Source organism: Schistocerca serialis, chromosome 4 (assembly GCF_023864345.2).
Source record: "Schistocerca serialis cubense isolate TAMUIC-IGC-003099 chromosome 4, iqSchSeri2.2, whole genome shotgun sequence".
NCBI lineage: Eukaryota > Metazoa > Arthropoda > Insecta > Orthoptera > Acrididae > Schistocerca > Schistocerca serialis.
This window is the reverse complement of record NC_064641.1, coordinates 219,458,046-219,485,831: the sequence shown is the minus strand read 5'-3', so window position 1 is coordinate 219,485,831 and position 27,786 is coordinate 219,458,046. Positions and strand designations below refer to the sequence as shown.

General features: G+C 44.1%; 1 protein-coding gene across 1 annotated transcript in view; it reads right to left on the bottom strand.

The window, feature by feature from the left end:
* LOC126474042 (sodium-coupled monocarboxylate transporter 1) overlaps nt 1–27,533 on the bottom strand; it is a 320,142-nt gene extending 292,609 nt beyond the window's left edge. Inside the window, exon 1 of the mRNA XM_050101454.1 lies at nt 27,437–27,533. The gene's annotated coding sequence lies outside the window, so the exon portion shown is untranslated. The remainder of the gene's footprint in view (nt 1–27,436) is intronic.
* Between the last annotated feature and the right edge of the window lie 253 nt (nt 27,534–27,786).

Genomic DNA, 27,786 nt, shown 5'->3' with positions numbered 1-27,786 from the left:
TTGCCACCTCCCTGGTAGTCCGAGGAGAGGCGAGGACAGTACTGTATTTCCCCCCTGGGTGCAGCGTGGGCTTCCTACTAGCAAATAGCTTGCGAGCAGCCGAGGTGGACACTTTCTCTTTGACTCGAATTTCTTGGATACAGCGTTCTTCCTTATAGACGGGACAGTCGCGGGAGGACGCTGCATGGTCACCCTGACAGTTCACACAACGAGGAGACGAAGGTGGACAGTCCCCCTCATGGGCATCCCTGCCACAAGTGACACATTTAGCCGCATTGGAACAAGACTGGCGAGTGTGATTAAAACGCTGACACTGGTAGCAGCGAGTAGGTGTCGGGACATAGGGGCGAACAGAAATAACCTCGTAGCCCGCTTTGAAGCGCGATGGCAGCTGAACACTATCAAAGGTCAAGAAAAGTGTCCGGGTCAGTACAAGGTCATTGTTGACCTTTTTCATGACCCTATGGACAGCCGTCACGCCCTGCTCAGCGAGGAAAGACTGAATCTCCTCGTCAGTCAATCCGTCGAGGGATCTAGTACAGACCACACTACGAGACGAATTCAAAGTTCGGTGAGCCTCCACCCGGACAGGGAACGTGTACAGGAGTGTGGCTCGAAGCAGTTTCTGTGCCTGAAAGGCGCTCTCAGTTTCTAGTAACAAGGTACCATTACGCAACCTTGTACAAGACTTAACAGTACCAGCTATGGCATCTACGCCCTTCTGGATAACGAAAGGGTTGACAGAGGAAAAATCCTTTCCGTCCTCAGATCGAGAAACGACGAGGAACTGTGGGGCAGGCGGTAGTACTTTTGTCACTGGTGGCTGGTCATATTTCCGTTTGGGGGCAGAAGTCGAGAGAGAAGAAGAGAAATCCATTGCGGAGGAATCCCCCATGATTGCCAGCGTCTCCGATGGCGCGCTCCTTCCTTATAGGGACCCTCTCAGAGGGCACTCCCGCCTTAGGTGAATGTTTACACCTCAGGTCACACCTCCCGAGAAACAGACGGAGGGACCAATCGGCATGGTCAGAAGGTATCAGCTCAGGCAATCACCCCTCCCTGGGCCTGGCCTTTACCAGGGGGTACGTGCGTGCCTTACTTGTCTACCCAGGGCGGGGAATTACGCGTTACCCCGTCACTGGCTACGCGTGCGAACGCGTGGGTCGGCCTTCAGGCGCGCACAGGGAGGAAGGAAGAAGAGGAAAAGGAAGAGAGAGAGGACAGACTGTCTCAAACGCCGAGGTGGAGACCAGGGAAGGCAAGGAGAAGAAGGCAAGGAGAAGAAGGCAAGGAGATGAAGGCAAGGAGATGAAGGCAAGGGAAAGAGTAAGGAAGACACCTATTTTTCTTCTTCCAGGGGATATTCACTGCGACATTCGTTTCGGCCGTATTTTACCATCTATCCTTTCAAGAAGCCCATACCAAATTAGCCTTTTCTTTCAATTGTGTCTATAATAATCTCTTAATCTTCCATTTTCCGCCGTAGTCCTTTATTTCTTATGTGATCCAATCTTCATGTTCCACTACTTCTCCTCCACTTACATTGCGAAAAGCCTGTTTACCTCTTTCAATATTTTCCAGATATCTGACCCATATGTTGCAATGCTTTCCACAGTTGTATGATATATGACATTTTTGGTTTTGACTGTTAATTTTTTATTCCTTAAGGCAGAATTTAGCTGTTGGGTTACCTGCTTGCCTCGTCCAACTTAATTTTTTTATGCGCTCTCTCCGCTGACATAATGTGGCCCCAAGATATTTGAAAGCATTACTTTCTTTTTATCATGCCAACACCAGTTCCCCAATCCATTGATTCCAAGTCTCCCATTTCTAGATACTTTTGGCAAGGTCTATTGAAAGATCCCATTGCTCATATAGTTCTGAGTTTCCGTAACATATATTCCACATCTTAAATACAACACAACGTTTTTGTTACAACTGCAGTTCCCATGTTGAAGAAGATACGTTTCCATTATTGTAAAACTTCTTTAAAATAGATTTTGATTAGAGTAGGAGGTAAAGAGAATTCTTATCGTGGTCCTTTTGTGATTCTGAATACAGCAGGTATCTGTTTACCCATCGTTACACAACCGGTGTATCCAGCAGAATATTTTCACAGCTAATAAATAAATTTTCACAGACACCATTCTTCAATATACTCTTCCACAACTTACTTAATGGTGAGCTCTATGTAGATCCACGAGTGTCAAAAGAGTGTCCTGATTTCTAGCCGTTCTCTTCTCTATTAAAGTTCGAAATCCAGTATACTGATCTACCAGTTATTAATGGGTTGGCCGTTTTCATCTTTGTTTCCGTTCAGCAGCATACAAACAGCTTCTTTTCCTGCAGACCTAAGTTTGTCTTATCAGCAGCTGTTCCATGCGACGCGGGAAACACCATACACCTGAGAGAGCACTGATGCAACCACAACACTTACTGATATTCTTAAAAAAAAATAGGGATTACAGAAGACAGCTAACGTACGGGATGAACCTTAGCCTATCAAAAAATCTAGAGGCTATTCAGGGATATTTTCTAAATATTTTGATGTGAGGGACCCATGGTGTCCAGCGACTGATTCAGAACGATAACGTAATTGTAATTTATTCGGATTGTTACTTCAGTCACCTTTGTTTCCGTAAAAATCATGTGTAAGGAGTGATCAAAAAGTTTCCGTCCGAAGGCCCTACAGTCCAGAATCGGATGCTAATCAGACGAAATCACCGTGAGCATAGAACCGATCATCCCACAAACGTACCATATCGAAACAAAGTGTCCTGCTACGTGAAGAAGTCCATACTGCACATCCTCGTTCGAGGGGACCGAAGGCCTTTGAGCGCAGGTAGTGAGTTCAGGACTATAGGCCTACCACTAAACTACGTAAGCGGCTTGTAGAGAAATTGCTTGCTTATGGAATATCATCTCAGTTATGTAACTGGATTCGTGATTTCCTGTCAGAGAGGTCACAGTTCGGAAAGCCATCGAGTACAGCAGAAGTGATTTCTGGCATTCCCCAAGGTAGTGTTTTATAGGACCTTTGCGATTTCTTGATTATATAAACGATTTGAAAGACAATCTCAGCATCCGTCTTAGGTTATTTGCAGGTGATGCTGTCGTTTATCGACCAGTAAAGTCATCGGAAGATCAAAACAAATTGAAAACGATTTAGAAAAGATATCTGAATGGTGCGAAAATTGGCAGTTGACCTTAAATAACGAAAATTGAGAGGTCATCCACAGGAGTGCTAAAATTAATCCGTTAAACTTCGGTTACACGGTAAATCAGTCAAACCCAAAGGCAGTAAATTCAACTGAATACCTAGGAATTACAATAAAGAACAACTTAAATTGGAAGTAAAACACAGAAACTGTTGTGGGGAAGTCTAACCAGAGACTGCATTTTATTGGCAGGACGTTTAGAAAATGTAACAGGTCTACTAAAGAGACTGCCTACACTACGTTTGTCCGTCCTCTTTTAGAATACTGCTGCGCTGTGTGGGATCCTTACCAGATAAGATTGACGGAGTACATCGAAAAAATTCAAAGAAAGACAGCACGTTTTGCATTATCGCGAAATAGGGGAGAGAGTGTCACTGAAATGATACAGGATTTGGAGTGGGCATCATTAAAACGAAGACTTTTTCGTTAAGGCGGAATCTTCTCACGAAATTCCAATCACCAACTTTCTCCACCGAATATTCTGTTGATGCCGACCTACATAGGGAGAAATCAGAGTTCGCAAGGAAATATATAGATGTTCGTTCCTTCCGCGAGCTATACGAGATAGGAATAATAGAGAATTGTGAAAGTGGTTCGATGAACCCTCTGCCAGGCATTTAAATTTGATTTTCAGAGTGTCCATGTAGATGTAGACGGGGCGGATGCTCGAGTGTCTCCCACTTGTCCTTACTGGATGAGGCTGGCCTCCCAGATCGAATCGCGATCAGCACGGAGTTTGGGGCAGCATTCCACATAGGCTCTTTTCGAAACACATGCAGTCCCCATACACCTTTTTTATTCTACAATGGATATATACCGGTGTTTGTCCTTCGGCAGCCAAGGAAATAATAGTAGGACTTAGGTCACATTTGGACGCATTTGGAAATAACTTCACCATAGTTCACGTTTCGGCATTTACCATACACACGTTGGAAAGACACGAATGCCACACTAATCCCTCGCCCACAAAAGGAGCCATCCTGTCTTAACATTATCGAAAGCAGCTACCCAGCAGACAGCTTACTGATGTTACCTGGATTGCTTCTTCCGATACTGTCAACAGGCAAGGTGGCTCCTTATGTTGGCTCATTTTATCACTATGATGTATCTATTGTATCTTGCAATGAAATGGTGCATGGCATGTACGGGGTGGTCGGAAACATTCTGAAAAAACTTGTAAGGGTGTTGATGGGTAAGTTGTGCGGAGAAAGAATGATTAAGAAAAAAAATCGATAGAAGTTAGTTATCAGGTCAGTGTACGCTCAAATTCAAGGGGCTCGCCAGAGACAGTGTCGCAAACGTGTTCTTCGTTTGGTTTCCTGAAAGCGAATAAGAGAGCGATACAAAAATTGGATATGGGACGGCAGCTAGGATCGAACCTGAGACAAAGGCTGAGCAGTGTCGTGCGCTGTCATCTAAACTATGAGAACGACTGACAGCAATTGTATCGTCTCGCTTTAATTACCAATTTATGTGATTTGGAGATGGCAGTTTAACTGGTCGGAACTAGTAATCGTCGTGTCCTTCCTTGCGATCTTTGTAAAGAAAAAGTTTCCCAAAATTCGACTAGGACACTATATTTAAAGATCGCCTCCCACATCACTGACAACGTTAGGTAATTATTACTCCGAAATTGTGTCGGTGAAGTTCGGTCTCACAGTATATGTTCATTCCGACCTTCGAGTATCTTAAATGAGTTGCTTTTACACTAACAATACCTTCACCATATCACACTAGGTGTGATATTCGGAAATGACAGGGTATATAAGCCACGGCTTCTGTGGTCGGTGTCTTCGAAACGAGGATTCCCTTATATCTCGATCAGCAGGTGCGACTCGCAACAAGAAGTGGTTGTCTTTCTCTGTGCTTACGCGAAATAGTATCGTATGGGAATAGGTGCCGCCGACATTTGGATGAGGACGGTAAACAGTACGTTCTCTGGTTAGTTTTGAGATTTTGTAAACAGCTTTAGACTACACACGCTGTGCGTTGCCAGAAGTAGGGAGGACAGCTGTGACGCAGAGAGGGTCTCCTGACGTCTTTTCACCTTGCGGAACAAATTAAGCCATTCTAGTGGAGGACAGCTGATTGATGACAAGCGCCAAATACCTGACAACTGGAAGAGAAGATGAGTAGGCGAGGAGCTATAACTTGCATTTTAGCAGCTAACTGTAGTAAAAACGGCGCACACACCAAGTCAGAAGGAATCTTCTGCTGCAGGAATATGCGTAAGTCTCTTCGAATCTACTGTGATAACTACAACATTGTTATCTCCTCAAAGCACTGGGATATTATACGTATCACTGGACAAAAAATTAGTCACTCAGTGGGCACACACAGCTGAATCTGTAAGCTTTTACAGATGGACTAACGATCGAATCACCTGCTGACCACGTACGCACTGTGCCTACGTAAGCATGAATCAGTAGGGGTCAGTGAGACGTTTATGTTTCAAGCCGACATTGTACGCAAACATGGCTAAATATAGGGACGTGACAAAGTGGTGAAAGGGACAATCGTTTGTGCCCATCGTGTGTGCCCCGGCCATACGATGTGTGACATTGCTAGATTTGTTGGTGTTTCGTGGCGGACGGTTCAACGTGTCTACGATCAGCGGTGTAAAACACGTGGTCACGAAACACAACGTTAGAATTGTGGTCAGAGAAAAAATACTGTCTGAGAGGGACTGGAAATGCGTTTCACGGCTTGTGAATCAATATCTCTTCCAAACCAGACAGAATTTGCTGCAGGCAGAGAATGAAGGTCCATCCAGACTCGCTAGTGAGAGAACATCGCAACTGAAGCTGCATGCAATCAACACAGAGTCGGTCACATTACGCACACAGGAACATAAAGACAACGGCGAGGTTCATCTGGCTGTAAAGATATCTGATTGGTTTCCCGAACACTCCACCATCCTATTATATCTCGATTTGCATGCAAAATCACCAGACTTGAACCACGTAGAAAATCTGTGAGACATGTTGGAACAGCGATGAAAGGTCGACATCAACATGCCCGCAATTAGGTGGAACTGCACTCCATTCCTCAGGGAGTGGCTTAACATGGATGCGACGTACTTGTAAAACTCCGTGGGCTTACTTCCTAACCGACTCCAGCCGGTTATTGAGTCAAGGGGCGGTGCTACACGGTATTAAATGATGCGTGTAATGATGTCTCCAGGGGTGACTAATTTTTTGTCCGCTGAGCTAATAAATATTAGTTAATTGTCACGTGACATGCCATTGTTTATGGAAGGTCTGCGCTTCACTTACAGTGAATACTTTCGCTAGAAGTATCCCTTTTGTTTCTTTTTTCTCATTAGAGTTTTCCATTTTCTCTTAGTTTCTTACGTGATACACTTATTTCAATATTTGTTTACATTAACAATTGATACTTATTTTTTTTACAATTGTTACTAAATGCTCGGTGAATAACTTGTTACACATTTCAGTTGTATTTATTTCTGTTCTTAAAGGATTTCGATTACGTGAAATATTGACCGGCTATTCACAATTACACTTTTCTGTTCATGTGTTGTTGTAACGATGTTGTGTTCATGTTGTTGTTGTTGTTGTTGTTGTTGTTGTTGTCGTCGTCTTCAGTCCTGAGACTGGTTTGATGCAGCTCTCCATGCTACTCTATCCTGTGCAAGCTTCTTCATCTCCTAGTACTTACTGCAACATACATCCTTCTGAATCTGCTTAGTGTATTCATCTCTTGGTCTCCCTCTACGATTTTTACCTTCCACGCTGCCCTCCAACGCTAAATTTGTGATCCCTTGATGCCTCAGAACATGTCTTACCAACCGATCCCTTCTTCTTGTCAAGCTGTGCCACAAACTCCTCTTCTCCCCAATTCTATTCAATACCTCCTCATTAGTTATGTGATCTACCGATCTAATCTTCAGCATTCTTCTGTAGCACCACATTTCGAAAGCTTCTATTCTCTTCTTGTCCAAACTATTTATCGTCCATGTTTCACTTCCATACATGGCTACACTCCATACAAATACTTTCAGAAACGACTTCCTGACACTTAAATCTATACTCGATATTAACAAATTCCTCTTCTTCAGAAACGCTTTCCTTGCCATTGCCAGTCTACATTTTATATCCTCTCTACTTCGACCATCATCAGTTATTTTGCTCCCAAAATAGCAAAAGTCCTTTACTACTTTAAGTGTCTCATTTCCCAATCTAGTTCCCTCAGCATCACCCGACTTAATTCGACTACATTCCATTATCCTCGTTTTGCTTTTGTTGATGTTCATCTTATATCCTCCTTTCAAGACACTGTCCATTCCATTCAACTACTCTTCCAAGTCCTTTGCTGTCTCTGACAGAATTACAATGTCATCGGCGAACCTCAACATTTTTATTTCTTCTCCATGGACTTTAACACCTACTCCGAATTTTTCTTTTGTTTCCTTTACTGCTTGCTCAATATACAGATTGAATAAATAAATTTAAAAGAAAATGGGCGTGCCTCGGGTGCATAATTTTTGGTAGTCGGGATTGCGTTCGCGCTGTCCTGACGAAAATTTCTAACAAAAGAAAAAAAAACTTTGTCAAAAAAATACGTATTGAGAAATAGTGGTTGCGGTGAAATATAGAGGCTATAACTAACTGCAAGTGAAATTTTATTATAGATTTAAAAGTTCAGACAGTCAATTTTGGTACTGGCTGCTAAGGGCTTTTGTTTTGCGGAAGCCTTCCTCCTGTGGTGTTCTAGTGGTGAAATGTGGTGTGTGTTCCCTAGCAACACATCTGTCGTACGTGACTAATGCAGTCTCATAATGTAGTTCGATATGCATCTACTATACAGATGTAGCTTGCAATTCTCTTAAAATCAGCTAACGGACAGGCAATAATTGCTCCAACTGCTAACGTAAAATGTTTGGTTGGCTGATTTGGGGTCATCGGTCCCATTGTATGGGGAAGGATGTCGGCCGTGCCGTTTCGAAGGAACCATCCCGGCATTTTCCTGAAGCGATTTAGGGAAATCATCGGAAACCTAAATCAGGATCGCCGGACGCGGGTTTGAACCGTCGTCCTCCCGAATGCGAGTCCCGTGTGCTAACCAGTGCGCCACCTCACTCGGCGATGTAAAAAGAAAACCAAGTTACATAATGACACCGTTAACAGATTAGCGACGGCTCGATATAGAGGCACGTAGCCTCCCACTTGAAGCGAACGAGGACCATTTCTGGTACCTGGTACGGAACCACTTCGAGGTATGATAATTACTCTGTAATTCACACTTCAGTGTTTGGCAGAGTACTCATAGGACCATTCTCAGACTTTTTCTCCGCCGCTCCACTCCAGAAAGAGACATCGGGAAAAGGAACACCTAAATTCTTCCATGCGGATTCTGGTTTCCCTTATTTTATTACGATGGTCGTTTCTCCATATGTAGGCGGCAGTCAACAAAATATTTTGGCATTCGGAGGAGAAAAATGAGGTTTTAAATTTCGTGAAACGGTCTGCCGAGAAAAAAAGTACTTTCTTTTACTGATTACCACCCCAAATGGCGTAACATATCAGTGACCATCTCTCCTCTGCTTCGCGATAATACAAAGCGATGTCCTCTGTCAAATCTAACTAGAAAGGACACCACACCGAGTTGGATTACTCCAGTAGGGGACGGGAAGGCATACTGTGGGCATTTTCTTCAGTAGATTTGTCGCACCTTATAAGTCTTGTGCCACTACAACGTAATCTTTGGTTCACTTTCCATTACAACACTTTCTATGTGATTGTTGCAATGTAAGTTGTTTGTAATTGTCATCCCTAAGTATCTACGAGAGACCTTCAATAACTGACGCAACATTTTTTTTTCCACGACCAATTTCGGTTGAAATGTAACATCGTGGAATATCCCTGCTTCAATCCGTATAGTCTCATGAAGATTCGATTGGTGGCGTCACTATATGTAGCCTTCAAAATGGCGTCTAACGGAGTTGCGTTCCAAGCAGAGAGCTGTGAGTGTGTGTCTTCGGCGGAAAGCCAGAGCATAGCTGATAATCTTAGGAGCTTGCAGAATGTCTAAGGAGACCTTTCAGTGAACAAAAGCATGGTGAGTCCTTGGGGGGGGGGGGGGGGGGAGGGGGAGGCGTCTGTCATCATACAGCAAGGTCGCACAAACCTGCCAATAGGCCGCACGCAGCTGTGAGGACTGCAGCAATGTTGAAACGTGCGGACACACTCAGTCGAGATGACGGACGGATCAATCAAACAGCTCACTGCACAACCGGACAAATGGTTCAAATGGCTCTGAGCAATATGGGACTTAACATCTGAGGTTATCAGTCCCCTAGAACTTAGAACTACTTAAACCTAACTAACCTTAGGACATCACACACATCCATGCCCGAGACAGGATTCGAATCTGCGACAGTAGCGGTCGCGCTGTTCTAGACTGAAGCGCCTAGAACCGCTCGGCCACCCCGGCCGGCACAACTGGACATCTCTGTTGGTAATCCTGATACACTCGTCCACTATTTGGGGTACTCAAAGGTGTGAGCACGTTGTGTTCCTCGCCGCCTAACATAAGGCCATAAAGAGCAACGAAGGACCATCTGTGCTGAATTGCTTGCGCGTTACGAGACTAATAGTGACATTTTTTGTTGAACATCGTCACAGGCGATGAAAGATGGTTTCATCAATTCGAACCGGAAACAAAACAGCAGTCCGTGGAGTGGCGCCACATCACTTCTCCTCCGAATAAAAATTTCAAAGGCACACCCTCAGTCGGTAAAGCCATGGCGACGGTCCTCTGAGACTCTGAAGGGGTTATTCTGTCTGATGTCCTCCCTCATGGTGCAACGATCAACTTTGAAGAGTACTGTGCCACTCTCAGGAGACTGGAGAAACGAGTTCAGCGCATTCGTTGCCACTAAAATGCAAACCAACTTCTCCTCCGTGGCAACGCGAGGTCTGACACAACCATGCGCACCCGAGTGGTGCCCACAAAACTTCATTTGGACTCTTCTTTCTCATCAAGCCTGCAGACCGGATCTCGCACCTTCCGTCTTCCACGTGTCTGGCTCAGTGAAGGGTGTACTCCGCGAGAAGCAGTACGTGGTTGACGGAGAGGCAGCAACAGGTTGGCTCCGATGTTGGCCACGCGAGTGGTACTATGCAAGCATACAGGCCCTGGAAGGCAGTCATATTGAACGGAGATTATGTTAAAAAAAAGGGCTTTTGTAGCCAAAAGGGTGCGGAATAATATGGAGTATTGAAATTCTGAGCAAAACAAGCCTGCCTTCACAAAAAAGTGTTGCATTACTTACTGAACATCCCTCATAGCTGAGTCTACAACTAATTCTGTGTTATTTATCGGGTAATGTAAATTTAACTGAGGAAAGGAAGAAAGTTAAAGTTGTCCGCAACCCTTAAGTTGGCTTTAGCATCGCAGTGGTCTAATAGGCGTGGTGCTACTGGAGGTGGTTTGCCCCTGCTCTCCTCTGATTAAATACGTGATACAAGTACCTACCGTTCAACATGGACTCGTAACGACTAGTGTCAGCTGGCACTTCTCGAATTAACAAATCATTGTCCTAGTTGAAAGAAGCGATAAGTGAGAGAAAAAAATCCTACGTATATTTACTCGTACTCCACAAAAACGCTTATGCACTTAGAGCTACTGCCTCCTCGAGAGAGTAATTAACTGGCTGTACATTGGAAAACCGGAAAAGAAGAGAATAAATGCGTTTGAAATCTGGTCGTATAGGAGGATACTGAAAATCAGGTGGAGTGGTAAGATAAGAAATGAGTATTTCTGGAGAAATGACGAGGAAGGAACATGGGGAACACAGTGACACGAAGATGGGACAGGATTATAGATCAAGTCCTAAGACATCAGAGAATAACTTCCGTGGTGCTAGAGCAGTTGTTCCCAGATTTTCTGATACCATTACAGCCAAGCACTATCAGATGTCACCTAGAACTCCCCCCCCCACCCCCCACCCCCCTCCCAGTCATCATTAGCATCTCATTAAACTTTAGAATCAAAAAGAGTTTTCTTCGAACGCTTGCATTTTTAAAACACAGATGACATTTAGTTTTTGTAGCTTGCTTCCTCTGCACCATTCCTCTCCCCGCGACAGCCGCGCGGGGTAGCCGCGCGGTCTGGGATGTCTAGCCACGGTTCGCGCGGCTCCCCCCGTCGGAGGTTCGAGTCCTCCCTTGGGCATGGGTGTGTGCGTTGTCCATAGCGTAAGTTAGTTTAAGTTAGATTAAGCAGTGTGTAAGTGTAGGGACCGATGGCCTCAGCAGTCTGGTCCCAAAGAACTTACCACAAATTTCCAAATTTTCCCCGCGACACTTGCTTCCGCACACCCTGCACCACCATTTAAAGTCAACCAAGCAAAAATGCTCTCAATACACTCACCATTTGTAAATCACGCGATTGCTGGACTGCTTACTTTTTAACTGACAGGGTTTGCAAGACTTCATGCTGCGAATGGCTAGTACCTGAACACTGCCACTCATAATAATAACTTTTGCAATTGTTATTTTATTATTATTATTATACTGCGTAGGCCCTACGGGAGTGTAGTACCCATTACATGGCTACTGTTGTTGTCTTGTGCTGTAAATTCGTTCATTTATCGGTTGCGAAGTGAATAATGGAACAATTATGTTCCTCATTGTGGGAACTACCTACAACCCAAGAGAAGGCATTTTCATGAGATATTTAAGCATATACCATTATGTCTCGCTGTGACCATTCGAGTGGGCCGGCACGCCGGCATGTGGCACGGCTGGCTGAGGCAGGCGGCAAGGCAAGCGCACTGATGTGCCAGCTGCGTCTTACAAGATCGACAACCTCGCACTATTAGCTACTAAGACGTGGTGACATGCCACACCGGGAAATAGGATGTTCAGGAAATAAACAAGAAACAACTGTTTTACAAGAAATTGCATACTAAATTTATTGGGCCTCTGTAGCTTGACATTTTCTTTTTTACAAGATCGGAAATATCAGGCGTCAAAGTGTTCGCAGCGTTAATGCAGAGGATGGCCTTCATTGTTGCATCCTGAAGAAACGATCGTTCCTTACTTTTTACCCTTTTCTTTGCTGAGAAAAGCTGCTCACAACAATACGTAGATCCAAACATGCACATGATAGTCCAGTCAAATAGCAAATATACCTTGCAAAAGGTGGGATAGAAGAGTTTATTTTTTCAAATCGTTCATATGGTTGGAAAGATTAGAAAACTGAGTTTTGCAAACAAAATTTCGCTTGGGAAAACTTTCTGCAGTCGAAACTTGGAAAATTTCGGCCTTTTTTCAGTTTTTTCAAAATATCTCAGTCCTATTTGCTCCTATCGCTTTGACGTCTAATTTCTTTTTTAAAGAGCACAAAATTCTCTACAAATTTGATTCTTGCCATTTTTTTCTACTCCCAATATCTTAGGCGCTACAGCGCCTCAAAAAATACCAATTTTTCAAATTTTGAGCATAGTGGCAAGATACCTTATTTTCGAACACTATTTTTTCAGTTTCTGTTTGCGTAGTGTAAATACATTATACATCATGTTATATGTTGGAGTTTACCACCTCACTTTCAGGTATTCGATTTCTCTGTATGCAACATGAGGATTGCTGGGCACCCAACTATTGTGATTCTTACATCACTACCTGAAGTTCACTATGGGCCACCTCAGCCCAGGTATTTGTAAAACTATAAATATAAAAATACGTCATTAAGACAGACAGACAGACAGACAGACAGACAGACAGACACACACACACACACACACACACACACACACACACACACAAAATATATTGTCTCAGGAAACTGAACTATTATTAGCCGCAATAAGCAACCTAATTAGGTACGTAATTATTCCTGTGTATAAAAGCCACACAGTTGACATTAAAAATAGGTAGCTTTATTACAATTAACATGCATTCTCAGTTACTAAAAAATGTTGACGGTTCCGGATGTGTAGTACTTGTAATATCGCACTTTAGCGCACTTGAGACAGATTTGAGCATCACTTCCAACGTTTTGATGGGCCAGGATCCTCAGTGTCACCAGAAATACCTTGAGTTACGGATTCAGAGTCTGTACATAGAGTTGATCCCAGATTGACCTCTTCTTTAAACAGCGAGTCAGCCTCAGCAAGTTCGTTGATTTCGTCTGCGGTTTCTTCGACATCGTCCATAACATTATCTTCACTGTCTTCATATAAAAATTTTGGCACTTTTTCACAGTTGACCCCAATACATTTCTTGAAAATTGAAGAACATTTCAAACCCGCTTTTCTGCAGGAGCACTCTCCGCCACAGTTCAGCTTGCATGAGCATGAAACAATGTGAAGAACTGCTTCAGGTGCTGGATCTTGGCTCATTATAACGGGTATTGGACCGTGGTCACTGTGATTCCAGCCCCATTTCTCAGGAGGTGCCCAGTCTCCCATCCAACTTTGGACTTGTTGGTAAGTCCGCAACGAATGATGATGTGCAGCATCTTGTGTAGGTGGCAACCGTGCAAGATTCAGTTTGCCTTTTGTGGCAGACTTGGCGAATAGCTGGTACCGCAAATGGTCTAGTGTGTGGGAACTGCTAACACGTCCACTATACAATGCGATAGTAACCTGTTCTCCTGCTGTTATTATTTCTTCACGGGTAGCATGTGGTTTACTGAACGTGCGAAGCGCTGAGGTTAGGTGTTCATTTTTCGCAACAATACTGCAGCACTTAATTTTTCCTTGACCAAAAAAAGCGGATGTTGTATCACATCCGCTAAAGGCGTGAGTGAACAGAATATATTCACTGTCAAACTTGTGAGATGCAATAGAAAACCACTTGTCTTCTGCATTTCCTCTTCCTGGCTTTAAGAAAAATAAGTTTTCAATGCCTTGCCCCAAACCGGTCATGAGCACAAGCAGCTCAACATCTTCTCCTACAATGACAACACTTCCAAAATCTTTGGTTCTTGAAATGACAGATGTTACAATCATAACGTAAGCATCTTCTTGAGTCTGGTGCACTTCAATGCTACACTCCAGAAATTACTTTTTAAGAAGTGTGATCAAACGCATCTTGTTTTAATGAACTGTAGAAAATGTACGGCACCTGCATGCAATCATTTACATATTGTAACACAAATAAACTTCACGCAATCCGACGTGAATGTGTTCGTAGTTACTGAATATGATGCTGTTTGTCTTGGCCCTGCAGCAGAGTGAGATGGTAAATTCCAATGAATAATATGTGAAATATGTATATACTACACAAATAGAAACTGAAATAACAGTGTCCAAAAATTAGGTAATTTGCCACTTTGCTCGAAATTTGAAAAATTGGTTAGAAAAAAATGGTAAGAATCAAATTTGTAGAGAATTTTGTGCTCTTTAAAAAAGAAATTTAGACGTCAAAGCGATAGGAGCAAATGAAACTGAGGTATTTTGAAAAAACTGAAAAAAATACGAAATTTCGAAGTTTCTTGTCTGCAGAAAGTTTTCCCAAGAGAAATTTTGTTGGCAACACTTGGTTTTCTAACCTTTCCAACAATACGAACGACTTAAAAAAATAAAATCTTCTACCCCACCTTTTGCAAGGTACAGGCTTTTTTTCTGACAGTTTGACTGGACTATGATCTGAGTGGCACTGTTGTGAAGCTTGGGAAATGTTTTTTGCTGTAATGAACGATACCATCGTGACAAATCCAACGTGTTGTAGTACCTTTCTTTCAACAAAGTTGAATTTTGCAAATCAATAATCTCCAATTGAAGTGACGATGACAAGTCATCGGGGGAAACTGAAAAAGGAGTGCTGAACATCTTAAGTTCCATTTCCAAACTAGTGAGGTCTCGGAAACGTGTTTCAAACGACGTGATGAGCTGCTTTAACTTTGCTTGGTAATCGCCGAAAGTAGTATCTTCAGGTAGTTTTAAAGAAGCAAGACGATTGAAGAACGTTAAATGCCCATTACTCATCTGCCTCTCAAATAAACGTAACTTTTCCATGAACGCTTTGATCTGTTCGTGCATGTCAACGATTAGTTACCCTTTGCCCTGCAATGACAGATTTAAATTATTCAGATGCATAGTTATGTCAGTTAGGAACGCCAGGTCTGATATCCATTTTATATCTTTCAGACAACGCATTTCTTCCCCTTTCATTTCGAGAAAACGGGATATTTCCTCGCGAATGGCAAAGAAAACATCAAGAACTTTTCCCCGACTCAGCCATCGAACTGTACTGTGGTAAGGTATATCCCCATACTCCGCTTCCATATCTTTCAGGAATCCTTTGAATTGGCGATGATTCACACCGTGACGCCGCACAAAATTCACACACTTCACGACATTTTTCATTACGCCACCTAGCTCTACTGTTTCAGCACACAGAGCCTCTTGGTGAATAAAACAATGCACAGTCAAAATGTCTTTCCCGAATTCGTCCCTGAGTTTATTTTTCAAACGAGAAGCAAAACCTTGGTGACACCCGACCGTTTGTGGTGCAACGGTCTGTCGCTGCAGAATGGGCCTTATCCCACGGCAAATTCATATTGTCCACTAATTCACAAACAGCTTCAAGAATGTCAAGTCGCGTTGCGGTGTAATCGAGTGGTACCACATCCAAAAGTTCTTCAGTTACTTGCAGCTCCATGTCGACACCACGCACAAAGACTGCAAGCTGAGCACAGTCCGATCTGTCGGTGCTTTCGTCAAGCGCTAGCGAAAATGCAGCAAAGCCCTCGGCCTTTTTCCTGAGCTGTCTCTCTAAATCCGCTGCCATGTCCAGGATTCGAAGAGACATTGTTTGCTTCGACAGGCAAACCCCTTAAATTGCATGCACCTTCCTTGGAAACAAACATTCTGCAACTGCTACCACGTACGATTATACGAGTGGTCCCACCGAAAACGGCTTGCCACTCGTCGCAATGATGTGAGCAACCCTGTAGCTTGCTCGAATTGCAGGTTCAGTAATACACTCCTGGAAATGGAAAAAAGAACACATTGACACCGGTGTGTCAGACCCACCATACTTGCTCCGGACACTTCGAGAGGGCTGTACAAGCAATGATCACACGCACGGCACAGCGGACACACCAGGAACCGCGGTGTTGGCCGTCGAATGGCGCTAGCTGCGCAGCATTTGTGCACCGCCGCAATCAGTGTCAGCCAGTTTGCCGTGGCATACGGAGCTCCATCGCAGTCTTTAACATTGGTAGCATGCCGCGACAGCGTGGACGTGAACCGTATGTGCAGTTGACGGACTTTGAGCGAGGGCGTATAGTGGGCATGAGGGAGGCCGGATGGACGTACCGCCGAATTGCTCAACACGTGGGGCGTGAGGTCTCCACAGTACATCGATGTTGTCGCCAGTGGTCGGCGGAAGGTGCACGTGCCCGTCGACCTGGGACCGGACCGCAGCGACGCACGGATGCACGCCAAGACCGTAGGATCCTACGCAGTGCCGTAGGGGACCGCACCGCCACTTCCCAGCAAATTAGGGACACTGTTGCTCCTGGGGTATCGGCGAGGACCATTCGCAACCGTCTCCATGAAGCTGGGCTACGGTCCCGCAAACCGTTAGGCCGTCTTCCGCTCACGCCCCAACATCGTGCAGCCCGCCTCCAGTGGTGTCGCGACAGGCGTGAATGGAGGGAAGAATGGAGACGTGTCGTCTTCAGCGATGAGAGTCGCTTCTGCCTTGGTGCCAATGATGGTCGCATGCGTGTTTGGCGCCGTGCAGGTGAGCGCCACAATCAGGACTGCATACGACCGAGGCACACAGGGCCAACACCCGGCATCATGGCGTGGGGAGCGATCTCCTACACTGGCCGTACACCACTGGTGATCGTCGAGGGGACACTGAATAGTGCACGGTACATCCAAACCGTCATCGAACCCATCGTTCTACCATTCCTAGACCGGCAAGGGAACTTGCTGTTCCAACAGGACAATGCACGTCCGCATGTATCCCGTGCCACCCAACGTGCTCTAGAAGGTGTAAGTCAACTACCCTGGACAGCAAGATCTCCGGATCTGTCCCCCATTGAGCATGTTTGGGACTGGATGAAGCGTCGTCTCACGCGGTCTGCACGTCCAGCACGAACGCTGGTCCAACTGAGGCGCCAGGTGGAAATGGCATGGCAAGCCGTTCCACAGGACTACATCCAGCATCTCTACGATCGTCTCCATGGGAGAAGAGCAGCCTGCATTGCTGCGAAAGGTGGATATACACTGTACTAGTGCCGACATTGTGCATGCTCTGTTGCCTGTGTCTACGTGCCTGTGGTTCTGTCAGTTTGATCATGTGATGTATCTGACCCCAGGAATGTGTCAAAGTTTCCCCTTCCTGGGACAATGAATTCACGGTGTTCTTATTTCAATTTCCAGGAGTGTATATTGTACCTCTTCGCAGAATTAAATACTTTATGACATACGACACTGCGGACGACCATCCCTCTCAGTGAATAGAAAGGTATCCTCCAATAGAGGTATAGGGGTCCCGCGGCTTGTCATAGCTGTCATTGAACACGGATTATTGCGTCAGTTGCGGCTGCATGCGGCCAGGGGGCAGTGAGTTCGCTTTCCTCCTCCACGCGGACTCCGAGCTGCCGCACTGAGCGCTCCGGCTCCCTGGAGCTCTGTTGGAACAGCCTGTCCTAAGGCTTTCCGAAATGGAATGTCCCATGCATCTAGCTCCAACTACCATTCCGGGTTCAGAGCCTGTTAATTCCCATCGAGCGTCCATAATCACGCCGGAAACTTTTTCACACGAATCAACTGAGTACAAATAAGAACTCCGCCAGTGCACTACCCTTCTATACCTTGTATACGCGATACTACCGCCATCTGGGTGTGTGAATATCGTTATCCAATGACTTCCGTCACTCAGTGTATTCTGCGAATGATACAAATACTCTAGTAATGTGGTGAGGGGATCTCCATTAAGCAGGGCTGCCGCTTCACAAGCCTCGCCGCTGCGTGGTGGGCAGCCCCTGCGCATGCTACCAGCCATCAGCCCCAGGCGGCTGCCGCTCAAGGCCGCCGACCAGCAGACGACCGATCGGAGCAACCGGTTGTATAATGCACACACTCGCCGTTTGTTTACGTCGCGTAGTTGCAGGTCAGTATGCTGAACGTGAAGTTGCGCAACTTCAGTCTCACCATCATTTATGGCAGACTGCATAGCTGCTAGAGGACGAATAATTCGGTAGTGACGTCTTTTGCAGTTGCAAAAGAAGCCATCAATATTTTGCTTGCACTACAGCCGTTGAGGGTCTAAAGAAGGTGTAGGAAACAAGCCTACCAGCTTCACGTAATATTACGAAACCGCTTCCCCTGTTACAGTTTTCGGTAATTTCCAAGAATGATTGCCTATCGAAGTTGGAGGGCTTCAAACGATCATATCGAACGCGCGTTATGATCAATTATTTGTGATTGTCAATTTTATCAGTTTTGCGTCGTTTCTTCAGTTCGTGTACATTACATTCCCACCGTAATTGTTTGTGATTCCATTGGGAAATCGACACGGTTTCTCTTGATACCGAGTGTATTGTCTGCTGCTTCTCACGATTCTCCTGCGGAATGCCTCACATGGAAAACTTTAATTCCATGCCTATCCAGCATAGAAAAATGTTTGACGTTTTGCCAGACATATGTACTTCTGCCGGACGAGGAAAGGGGGGACTGTGTTGACTGTGGTGCTTCGAAGTATGTGAAACTTCGTAAGAGGAGTGTGGACACTGAAATCCCGTTGCAATTTCATTGCGGACTTTGCGGAAAGCAAACCAGAATCAGGTGATACACGTGGTTCCAGTCCTCCAAATTATCGATTCAGACGAGCGTACTTCTTGTGTCGTGCTGGATTCGAGATTACACGTTGCAAGCCACAGCATCAGAAACCGAGTTATCGGCAAATACCGTGTGTGACTACTTCGGGTTTTACCAATAAGTGTGCTACGTGATAGTGACAAATGACAGTGTGCCAATTGGTGGACCGAATAAAGCAGTAGAAGTAGACGAATCTCATATTGCTAGACCAAAGAATCAAAGAGGACGACTTTAAAGTGAAGTAGATCATATTTTGGTTTTCGTTGATACAGAAAGGGAATCCCGCAAGTGTTTCGTTGTGAGGGTATTGTCCCGAGACAAGGTGACTTTAGTGGGTCTCATAAAACATTTCATACTGCCTGGAACAAAAGTCATCACAGACGGGTTTCAGTCGTACTGGACTCTCAAAGCTGAAGGGCTCGACAACGAATTCGTGAACCACTCTATGGAGTTCGTCTCTTCAGATGACGCCATTGTCCATACTCAGAATGCAGAACAAGTCTGTCAAGTCTACCATAAAAAGAGAAGGGCGTCCAGGACAGAGGGACGAACTGTACTTGTTCCAGTACCTGTACTTTCACAACTTCTATTTGCAGGGGAAAGTCGACGCATGTGACACTCTGCCGATGTTCCTGCGCGATATTGGCAGAGTTTATCTGGGTACAGGAAAAAAGCAATTGCCCCTGTAGCTTACACATCACGTGAACTGTCACAAGACGATAACACCGACGACGACTAAGGTAAGTCATCTCCTTTGAATTTAGACGTGCTTCTCTAACGCTTTTCTTTCGTCGTTGCTGTAGTGACAACTTGAAATATACTCGTAACGTGCGCCACGAGACTTCCTTAATCGATTTACTATCACACGTTCGATATGTATCGTTTGGAGCCCTCCAACATCGATACGCAATCATTCTTGGAAATTACCCAGTTTTTCTCGAACACGACAACATATGTTAGACACGTAAGTCGAATTTACTGTAGGAGAGTCGGCGTTAAGTTGATCCTTGGTAGTTGCAATGGGGTAGGCTCAATCAATCAAGTAACGCGATTTAGTAATCATCTCTATGGCAACGCCTCGGTGTTGTCACAGCTCTACAGACGGCTATTGTTTTTGCCTGCTGCCGTTTGCGCTTCGCAGTTGAAAGTTGGAAAACAGTGCCGTTAGCTGTTAGGGATGATCTTACGCCAACTCGACTACAGTCGTTTCAATGAGATAGTTGTCGAACGCGAAGGGTCTAGGAATTTCCGTTCAGTCTTAATCATCCGCCTTTTCATAGACCACCTTGTCTTTGTACATATAGAGCAAAAACCAGACAACAGCCGTATTTCAACCGGTTCTTGTTTATTTTTCTTTAAGCTACCAGTTTCGGTACTTCACTGGTGCCATCCTCAACCCACTACACACGCTGTGGGCAGATGCACCACAAAGTTTGGTGCAGTGTAACAGGAGCCGTGAGATAAATCTGGATCCGTGAACATCGTTTTGAAGTGAGCTCACCAACGGCCAGGCAGAATATATGTAGACTGGCAGTCAACAACAACGAACAACAGTTGTAGTCTAACCTTTGGGATACTAACTTCAGAAAAATATTTACGGGATACAGATTTATTTGCACCCAGCTTTGTGGTACATCTGTTCACAGTGTGCACAGGATGGCACTACTGAAGTCCAGAACTGGTAGCCTAACGAACAACTGATTGAAATACTACTGTTTGGATTTTGCTCTGAATGCTGTTTAATCAGCCGCTGACCCGAGTCCATGATGGATCCGAGAGGTCTTTGCAAATTGTCTGAATACTTTTTCGCAACAAAATATTGCGGAAGTCAATAAATGGGCTTGTCTTCAAGCTATTCATCATTTGTTCTTTTGGCAAAATTAATGGAAAGAGAAATAGCGATTAACTATTCACATCCTCAGATTGAGCAACGGTGGGAGAGAAAACTGGCCGTATCACATGTTAAAAGCCATCCTAGGTTACGCTGGCAATGGCTTACGGAACCACTTCTCCTCTCAAACTCTATACGCAATGTCTTAAACTCATCAATAGCATCCAGAGAGTAGAATTAGAGGACACAATTCAACGAAGGGGTTACCTACACGAAAGCTGACTTTATTATGGATATGAGAGTTTTATTTTCACGAGAACGTACATAGAAAAGGCAGCTTAAACCACTTAATAAAGGCAAGGTCTCTGGTTCAGATTGTACACCTGTCACGCCTCTTTCACAGTATGCTGATCCAATAGCTCTATACTTAGCCATCATATACAACCGTTCGCTCGTCGAAAGACCCGTACCTAAAAACTGGAAAGTTGTACAAGCCTCACCGGTACTCAAGAAGGGAAATAAGAGTAACCTGCTGAATTATAGGCCCATATCGGAACGTCGATTTGCAGTAGGATTTTGGAACATATATTCTGTTCGAACATTATGAATTACCTGGACGAAAATGATTTATTGACAAAGAATTATGAGTGCTATCGAAAGGGAATGTCAAATTGATTTCATATACTTATATTTCCAGTAGGCTTTTGACACCGCATCTCACAAAAGGCTTGTGGTCAAATTACGTGCTTATGGAGTATTGTGTATTATGCGACTGGATTCGCGATTTCCTGTCAGAGAGGTCACAGTTCGTAGTAACTGATGGTAAGTCATCGAGTAAAACAGAAGTAATATATATAGCGTTCATCAAGAAAGTATTAAAGGCTCTAATCTATATAAATGATTTAGGAGACAATCTTCCGTCTTAGATTGTTTACAGATGGTGCTGCCATTTACCGTCCTGTAAAGTTATCACACGATCAAAAGCAACTGCAAACTAATTTGGTCAAGATACCTGTATGGTGCGAAAAGTGGCAACGATTCTAAATAATGAAAAGTGTGAAGTTATCCACATCAGTACTAAAAAGGATCCACTAAATTTCGGTTACACGATAAACACATAAATATAATGGATGTAAATTCATGTAATACTTAGGGAGTAAAATTACGAATGACAAACTGAAGCAGTTACGTAGATAATGTTGTGGGGAAAGCAAACCAAAGACTGCGATTTGTTGGCAGAACACTTAGAAAATGCAACAGATCTACTAAAGAAACTGCTTACACTATGCTTGTTTGCCCTCTTCAGGAGTATTGCTGTACGGTGTGGGATTGGTGGAAGACATTGAAAAAATCCAAAGAACTACTCCTCGTTTAATATTATCGGAAATATGGGAGAGAATGTCACAGATGTGATACACGAATTGGGGTGGCAGCCATTAAAAGAAAGGCGTTTTTCGTTGCTGCAGGATCTTCTCATGAAATTTCAGTCAACACTTTCTCCGCAGAGTGTGAAAACATTTTGTTGGCGTACACCCACATAGGGACCAATGATCTTCATCCTAAAATGTGACGTATCAGAGCTCGCACGGAAAGATTTCGAGAGTTGAACGGTAGAGAAAAAGCTTGAAGGTGGTTCGATGAACCCTCTGCCACGCACTGAATTGTGAACTGCAGAGAAATCATGTAGATGTAGAGATGAAGTTTTCTGAAACGAGAAACTTTCTTCAAGATACAAACTAAGTGCTTAGCGTTGTGTCACTCTCTAACCATGTAAAGCCGATCTCAAACCGAAGTTCAGCTAATATAATTCTGTCACCCTGTCTTGAGATTCAAACAAATTTTTCGTAAGCACTCTGATTAAGAAATTAGCCTAGATTACGTAAATATATTTTGCAGCAGTGCAACGACACACACACACACACACACACACACACACACAGAGAGACAGAGAGAGAGAGAGAGAGAGAGAGAGAGAGAGAGAATGGGGGGGGGGGGGGGGATTAATGTTCTAACCCTCTGCGCGTGAAGGTCATACCTTATACCAGCACCAATAATGTCACTGTTACAACCTTATTCCTCATGTGTGGCCTGTGCACAGCACGTATCGCATTTGTTGTAACTCAGTATTGGAGCAACAGGAACTTTCGTTCCTGTTACTCACCATTGAAGTGCAAAGTAACAGATTCATCACCAGACATAATACTTTTTCAGTTCAGATTGGCCTCCAGGTACAGACAAATTTCTCTTCATTCATAGTTAAAGGCGTGAAGTACTGAGGCTACTTGGTTGTAGAAGTAAAATTGAAGTGAAGGTGTTCCCCAGGGAAGCGTCCTGGGACCTCTGCTGTTCCTGATCTATATAAATGACCTGGGTGACAATCTGAGCAGTTCTCTTAGGTTGTTCCCAGGTGATGCTGTAATTTACCGTCTAGTAAGGTCATCCGAAGACCAGTATCAGTTGCAAAGCGACTTAGAAAAGATTGCTGACTGGTGTGGCAGGTGGCAGTTGACGCTAAATAACGAAAAGTGTGAGGTGATCCACATGAGTTCCAAAAGAAATCCGTTGGAATTCGATTACTCGATAAATAGTACAATTCTCAAGGCTGTCAATTCAACTAAGTACCTGCGTGTTAAAATTTTCGAACAACTTCAGTTGGAAAGACCACATAGATAATATTGGGGGGAAGGCGAGCCAAAGGTTGCGTTTCATTGGCAGGACACTTAAAAGATACAACAAGTCCACTAAAGAGACAGCTTACACTACACTCGTTCGTCCTGTGTTAGAATATCTGCGCGGTGTGGGATCCTTACCAGGTGGGATTGACGCAGGACATCGAAAGGGTGCGAAAAAGGGCAGCTCGTTTTGTATTATCACGTAATAGGGGAGAGAGTGTGGCAGATATGATACGCGAGTTGGGATGGAAGTCATTAAAGCAAAGACGTTTTTCGTCGCGGCGAGATCTATTTACGAAATTTCAGTCACCAACTTTCTCTTCCGAATGCGAAAATATTTCGTTGAGCCCAACCTACATAGGTAGGAATGATCATGAAAATAAAATAAGAGAAATCAAGCTCGAACAGAAAGGTTTAGATGTTCGTTTTTCCCGCGCGCTGTTCGGGAGTGGAATGGTAGAGGGATAGTATGATTGTGGTTCGATGAACCCTCTGCCAAGCACTTAAATGTGAATTGCAGAGTAATCATGTAGATGTAGATGAAATACATACGTATCATTTTTTCCATGAACTTAATAAATACAACAGATACACATTCCAGAGGCTTTAATCATCAATAATATACAAGAGTCTGCCAACGCTGGGGTAACTTTCGATTCCGGTACTATAAAGATGACGTGGTTTTGAGGCGAAGAACGCGTCGAGCCATGTCCGGAGTGCATTTTCATCCGGAAAGAAAGTTAAGAGAAGGTTGTTCGATAGAGACTGGAAAAGATGAAAATCAGGGGGTGCAAGATCAGGTGAATAAGATAGGGACGGAATGGCTTCCCAGTCCATCCTCTGTATAAAGATTTTTGTCAGTCTAGCAGAATGCGGTGGGGGGGGTTCTTATCGTATTTCACACAGTCTTCTTTCTTCTTAGTCGACGTTCTTGGACCGCGTCTGCAAGACGTCACAGCTGTTGACAGTAACTGTCAGCAGTGATCGTTACACCTCGGGGAAGCAATTCGCAGTACACCACACGGTCGCAGTGCCACTAGATACATAACATTACATTTTGTGGATGCACGCAGGTCTTTGTACGGCGAGTTGCTGCTTTGTTTGGTTAAACCATTCCTTTCTTTTGCTTACGTCATCATAAAGACACCATTTCTCTTCACCAGTAACGCTACAGGCTAGGAATTGTCGGCTTGAGGAGCAAACAGAGATGCACATATGGCCAGGCTCTAATTTTTGTGATATTGGTCTAGATTCTAGAGCATGTAGTACCCATACACCCGATTTTTGGACCTTCCCCACTGCGTGCAAATGCCGCACGATGGTGGAATGACCACAGATCATCATATTTGCTAGTTTTTGACTACACTGATGTGGATCACCGTTTAAACGATCTTCAACAAACCCCGAAGGTCTTGCTGAACATGGAGAGTCACTAAGGTCAAAATGATCTTCTTGAAAACGAAAAAATCATTTTCTTGTCGTGTGCTGTCCAATGGCAATATTCCCATACACGGCGCAAGTGTTTCTGGCTGTCTGAGCTGCTGCTGAACTTAAAGAGAAGAATATGTCGGAAATGTTCAGATTTCTCCATTTCACACTCCATTTCCTAGCGTCCACAGCTCCACTCTATCTCCAAACGACAATAAGTAAATTGAAGTAGCAACAGTTAACTACAAATAAAAAATGACAATCGATAAATGAACCATAGCAACCGGCATACCAACATGTAAAAGAAAAACGCTACGAACTTACGCACTAACGTAATACGTCTGTGCACTGATTACCGAAATTTTCTCTCTGCAGTTCATTGTCGCAAAGTCAGTCATCGCATAAATTACTTCACCGGATTTTGGAAGCGACAATGGTGTCGACAAAGCCAGTGTGTGCGCCGGAGCCGTGAGAACATCCGGCAGCCAGAAAGACTTTTTCGAGTCTCGCCAGTCTGCCAAGGTTAAAGTTTAGGAACAAGTCGACTTTTCAGTGTCTCTATTGTCCTCGGCAAAGTCTCTTGTTTTCAAGTGCAAAAGTTGAGGACATCTTCACACGGGTGTTACCATCATGCTTAACATAAGCTTCGGTCATCTCTATGATTAGGGCCATTTAGCTTCACTACTGCTAAGCTGTCCATTGTTGTGACAAACACGAATTTCAACTTAGTGCGCACGCAGTTCATTACGAGTTGCTTTGTCGACTGTGATCGGGCACCTAGATACGTCGCCCTATGACCTCAGAAGTTTACTCTCCGTATTCTATTTGTCTACAGCTGGTCCAGAATACAGACTGTTGCTGCGAGACGCGTCTTATCCATCGCTGCTACAGAGAGAAAACGGGCGCTTTTAAGTACTTAAGACTATTTCCTACATTAAATTCCACAATATTCGACAATGTCTAAAAACGCATGCATCCAACAACAAACATTAGGCCTACGGAAACTACATTCGCAGCGAAAAAGAATTTATTACTTTTCGGCGTTTGAAAAATAAGTTCATATACCAATACGAGTATTCGAAATCATGACCTCTAATCCTTTTGCCGAAGTATATATCCAAAACAAAAAGGCTCTTGCAACCTTACATTTATGCCCAAAGCATTTCGCTTTGCTTAACAGTAGCACGTTAGCCTTTCAAGTATGTAGTATATACACAAATATTTTCTTTTGTAAGGATAATGTATTCTCTCATACTATCACATTCTACCCGACAATTAAATTGCTTCTTGTAATCATTTGCATTTAAGTGTATAAAAAATACATTACAGACGATCAAAAACCGTCCGACTGAATGTTCTCCTGTTGAGAAATGAGAAGGAGCGATCTTTTTACTTGGTAAACTTTCTACAGCCAAATCGCATAAATACTTCGTCATTTTCGACAGACTTTTATGTCATCTTCTTGTCTGTAATATAGTGCATATACACGGAATATATCTCCTATCATGATTTATGGTGCAATATTTGAGAAAAAAGTTTCTGGTCTGGCGTTACAAGAATCGGAAATGGAAACTGCACCCCTTAGAAAATTTTTGTTACAAAACGCGTTCATTGTGAGTTGGAAATGAGCTGCCTTTTATCCACTAATAATACAACTTGGCATGAGGTTCCAACTCACAATGAACACCTTGTGAAAAAACATTTTTTAAAGACGTGTATATGTACAGTTTGTGTTTCCGTTTCTGGTAATGTACAACAAAAAACTTTTTTCATAAACATTACGTCATAAATCATGATAAGAGATATATTCCAAGTACATGCACTGTGTTATAGACCGTAAAATAGTAGCAAAGTCTGTTGAAACCGGTCGCTGAAAATGAAATATTTATGTGATCTTGGCTATAGAATTTTTTTTTACCAAGAACAGTCCATGAAAGGAAACAACATATCAGACACAAAACGCAGAGAAGCAGGAAAAAAAAGCTTTCGTTTCAAAGGAAACTGCGGTATGTTCTAACTTCCTTACAATAGAAGAGCGATCAGTAACGATTAGATTTGCTTATATCCTACAACAATCAGTTTGCGGATTTGTTTCTCTTCCAATTATTTTTAATAGTCTTTTCGTCTCGCCTCAGATCTTACGATTTCATCCATACTCTGATTTTGATTTTCCTATCCGTTATTTTCATTCTACCATTCCATTTCTAAACTTGTCGCAAACCTTCACACGCAGCTGCAGCGTCAAGAACTCTTTCTCTGTATAATATTGTTCTCTTGCGTGAAGAGGAGCATCGCAAAACGAAACTGTAGTTTTTTACATTTGTCCGGAGACTGATACTGGTTCACAATGGAGAATGTGCTACGTATCACGATGTGCATCACAACAAGGAACTGATATATTTACTGTTGTTGTTTAGAAATTGGCGGCAGTTACAGCGCGCGACTATTTGTAAACACGGGCGGGCTCCACGCGACTCACCTGGCGTATGCTGGAGCGGCGTGGTGGCGGGTGCCCGACAGACGCTCTCCGCGAGAGCAGGAGACAACACCACGCGCTAACACGGCGACGTCTCGCGACGGACTGACCACGGCGTAGCCCCGCGGCGAGACCCATGCCGCCGGAGCGGGCGAGCGCGCATGCGCGCACGTGCCGGGGGTTGACTCGTCAGCGCTTCCCGTGCGACGCGGGGGCGGTCGCTTCCGCGGCCTTCACTCGGTTGGCTCCGCTGCCCGCCACAAGCCAACGGGCGAGCGGCCAGATCGGCCGGTTGTTGGATTCCACAGCGTCGCGGTTCCCGTTGTCCGTGGGCAGTTCCTCCGAATTATTAG